Below are 4,619 nucleotides of genomic sequence, written 5' to 3'. Positions count from 1 at the left end.
TGATTTGAATACAGGGCGGCACGGTGGCTCAGTGGTGAGTACTGTCGCCTCAAAGCAAGAGGGTCAGGGTCACTGGTTCAAGTCCCGGCTGGGCCAGCTGTCATTTCTGTGTGGAGTTTGCATATTCTCCCAGTGTTGGCGTGGGTTTCCTCTGGGTGCTCTGGTTTTCCCCTCAAGTCCAAAGACATGCGCTATAGGTGAATTGGATTAACTAATTTGACCAGTGTGTATGAGTGTGTCAGTGAATGTGCATACATATATATATATAGGTGTTTTCCAGTACTATGTTGCGGCTGGAGGTGCATCCGCTGCGTATAACATATGCTGGAATAGTTGGCCAAATTGAATGCAGTCTTTCTGGACTTTGTCACTTGTGGCCAAAAAATATTTTCTGAAATTAAAGCTAGCGTTATTAGGTTAATTTAATTTACACTTAATATATATTTTGGCAAGCGCAGTGGGTAGCACAATCCCCTCACAGCAAGAAGGTCACTGGTTCGAGCCCTGGCCGGTCAGTTGTCATTTCTGTGTGGAGTTTGCATGTTCTCCCAGTGTTGGCGTGGGTTTCCTCTGGGTGCTCCGGTTTTCCCCTCAAGTCCAAAGACATGCGCTATAGGTGAATTGGATTGACTAATTTGACCAGTGTGTATGAGTGTGTCAGTGAATGTGCATATATAGGTGTTTTCTAGTACTGGGTTGCAGCTGGGGGGCATACGCTGCATATAACATATGCTGGAATAGTTGGCCAAATTGAATGCAGTTCTTCTGGACTTTGTCACTTGTGGCCTAAAAATATTTTCTGAAATTAAAGCTATCGTTATTAGGTTAATTTAATTTACACCTAAAACATATTTTGGCAAGCGCAGTGGGTAGCACAATCACCTCACAGCAAGAAGGTCGCTGGTTCGAGCCCTGGCCGGTCAGTTGGCATTTCTGTGTGGAGTTTGCATGTTCTCCCCGTGTTGGCGAGGGTTTCCTCCGGGTGTTCCGGTTTCCCCCTACAGTCCAAAGACATGTGCTATAGAAGAATTGAGTAAACTAAGTTGGGTTGGGTTGCGGCTGGAAGGGCATCCGCTGCATAAAACATGTGCTGGATAAGTTGGCGGTTCATTCCGCTGTAGCGACCCCGGATTAATAAAGGGACTAAGCCGACAAGAAAATGAATGAATGAAAACTAAAATCAAGTGTAGAAGTGCAACAGGATTGTTTTTTTTTTTTTTTTGTAAACCAACAATGCTGTGTAGAGTAAACAATTATTCAAAGCAGTCAATCTTTAAACAACTTAAACAGTCATTATTTAAAACAGTCAAAATATGGTTTTAGAGCAGGCAGTTAAAGGGATATTTCAACATTTTTATTATTATAAACATTTAGGCATACACTTGAATGTAATATATCTTCTTTGTATAGAAAAATCAATTTTCTACATTTAATTTACCACACTAAAATGTTACGCCTTAACGTTGACTCACATACTACAGTCAAATATTTTTAATGGCAATTTGTACTCAGAAATATAAGATGGCAACAAGAAGACATTTATAAGATCCTGACTAATGCATTTTAAACTTGATTCATTTCGTCCCTCATTATTAGTCATTAACCTAGGTGTGTGGACATCCTAAAAAAAAAATCAAACCGTCAATGACACATTACCCGTGCACTAATAGAGCACCGCTGATTGATTACTCACAAAAATAAACAAACTACTTGAAAACATAATTCATAACTCGTGACTCAGAGCTGTTCTCACTCGCAGCCTACAGTGTTCTATACGTACACCTGTTTCCATGGCGACGGTAAAATCATCCGGAACGTGTCGTGACTACGCAGCTGAACTGATGTGGTTTTTTCACAGCTCTGCTCTCAGTCCTCGCAGGTTGTAACACACTTTATTACACTGAAGGGCCATGCCGAGTGCATTTACATACGTTCATCCCGATTCTGCTTTATGAACTGACAATGCTCATGGCGATATCCAAACACACTTACCTGTTTCTCATAAATGGCTTATGTGTAAATGATCGACAGAGCTACACTCAAAAAAATAATTCTGCTGCATATTTAATATGATCTGAAACAACACAATTCTTGAGGTTTTCTTAGGAACAACTTAATTGTTTAATGTTCAATCAACTATGTTCAAGTTAACTTAATACATTTTTAAGTTATTGGGGTGACATGAAGGGATTGTTTCCCAGAGATGGGTTGTGGCTGAAAGGGCATCCGCTGCTTAAAAATGTGCTGGATAAGTTGGCGGTTCATTCCGCTGTGGTAACCCCAGATAATTAAAGCGACTAAGCCGACAAGAAAATGAATGAGGGGATTGTGTTGAACCCAGCATTTTTTACAGCGTACATTTTTTTTTTTTACCCTTATACGAATTCTTCCCAGCACATGAAAACATTAAAAGGGGAGCTATTATGCCTCTTTTTATAAGATTTAGGAAAAAATGTCCCTAGAGTGTAAAGTTTCAGCTCAAAATACCACACAAATAATATTTGAAACTGCCCTATTTAGGCTTTGATCCTAATTGTGCTGCTTTGGTGACTGTCGCTTTAAACTTAAATGAGATTGTACTCTTTTTAAAAGAGGGCGGGGCTACAGATGCCTATGTGTTTGCATAATAGCATATTCAATAACAACAATAACGTCCTGTGCTATTGAGAGAGAGATTGTCACTAGTGGGCGGGGCACACTCTGATGAAGGGATAATGTCAATCAATGTGATTTGTCCTGCCCTTTTTTCTCTTGGAAAATTAACATGTTTAATTCTGTTTTTTTTTTCTTTTTTCTTTTTTCCCTGAAGCGCTAAAGGTGTTATTGTTGGCTTTGAGTAAAAAATGTAACATTTTTATGAAAAAAAAAGATGACAAAAAAGAAGATGGTCACATGACCTGGGGTTCACCAACCAAGATCACAAGTTGTGTCATTACAAACATAGTTTGTTGATTTGCCATTTCCCAAATCCGTCGTTTCAACGAACATTCGCAAACTGCATCCCAAACTTCTATGCTTGCAACTACACCTCTGGAGCTGTAGTTAGAAACATAGTTCCTGGCTGTGTTCTATTCCCAGTTATCCCCCTATGCCCCATTCATTTAGAACATTCCAACATTTAAACTTGGAATTATTAAAAAATATAAGCATTAAGGTCATCTCTCTGAGGTGTAATTTGCTTTCAAAGTATTTTTACAGTTCAGTTTTAGCGATCTTCATGTCTACAATTGTGCTCCATTGGCAGTGCACTTCGAAAACATTGATGTCATTTTGAACACAACCTCACGACAAAAGCTATAGGTGACCTATTATTTAAAAGCGGAATTTATGTTACGTCTCCAAAGCTTGTGAATACAAAAAAACATAGCATATGATAATGCTTTTAATTTATAGTAGTTTATCTATTAATATATATAAAATGTATTAATATATATATATATATATATATATATATATATATATATATATATATATATATATATATATATATATATATATATATATATATATTATTAATATTAGTACATTTCTGCAGTGGTTTGCATGTGTCAAACTGACTTTTCAAAAAATAAAAAACAAATAAACAATACCATACTCAATAATATTAATAATAATCATTATCATTAATGTTATTATTAAAGTAGTATTTTTTTCATTTTCTAATAAATAATAAATATTAAATAAAATTTCTGAAAAAATAGCCTCATTATTTATTTATTTGTTTAAATGATTTATAAATGAGATTAAAATATGTGTTAGCTTTTGTAAGTAATTTTATGTCACTTCAGAATAGAGTATGTAATGTTCTCAATAATATTTGTAAAGCAAACATTGGCCCTATATGTGCCATTTAAATATATTTCAATTAATATGGAAAACAAGTGCATGTTTTTGCCAAAACTAATATTGAATTTTTTTAGAGCATGTAAAATAATATAATTTGCACAAAGAAATGATGGGCTTCGTCTCTAAAGAAGTTGTTACTCCACCCCGTTTAGAGCACCATTTTGGGGGTTTTACAGGATAACTAATGTGGTTCAAACGATAGATCTGCGACAGAGAAACTACGGGTTTTGGGAAACACTCGTCACTACATTATTCTTTTCCCAAACGATGCATCACACTATCATAGTTCAACAGCGAGTTACGTCGTTGTTTGGGAAACGCACCCCAGATTAGACATCTAGTTGGGAACCAGAAAGCATCTAATAGATTTCTTGGTTAAAACAAAGCTTGTTGTAACCCTGGAAGACAAAAACGTCTTGTGTTGTACAAGTATATTTTTGGCAATAGACAAAAATACATTGAATTGGTCAAAATGGATAGGTTTTTCTTTTATGCCAGATTAAGTAAACATCATGTTCTCGATAGTCATTTCTCAGTCAAATATTGTCGTAATCCTAACAAACAAGCATCAATGCAAAGCTAATTTCAGATCATTCATATATCTTTTTTCTTCTTAAAATTGACACCTTTTATACACAAAATTATTTGAAGGGAGGATAAAAGAGGTGGAAATCTTTAAACGGTCACAGTTGTCACAGGTAGTATAACAGATTGAAATAGTAGATTTAAAACAATTGAATAATAATTTATTTTCTATTTGTCTACCTAAAAAT

The 4,619-nt window shown here is 35.7% G+C and overlaps 1 protein-coding gene across 1 annotated transcript in view; it reads left to right on the top strand.

The window, feature by feature from the left end:
• Positions 1-4,619, top strand: part of LOC101882393 (uncharacterized) — a 771,022-nt gene that overhangs the window by 275,673 nt on the left and 490,730 nt on the right. The window lies entirely within an intron of this gene.

Source organism: Danio rerio, chromosome 18 (assembly GCF_049306965.1).
Source record: "Danio rerio strain Tuebingen ecotype United States chromosome 18, GRCz12tu, whole genome shotgun sequence".
In the NCBI taxonomy this organism is placed as follows: domain Eukaryota; kingdom Metazoa; phylum Chordata; class Actinopteri; order Cypriniformes; family Danionidae; genus Danio; species Danio rerio.
This window is presented reverse-complemented; position numbering and strand designations above follow the sequence as displayed.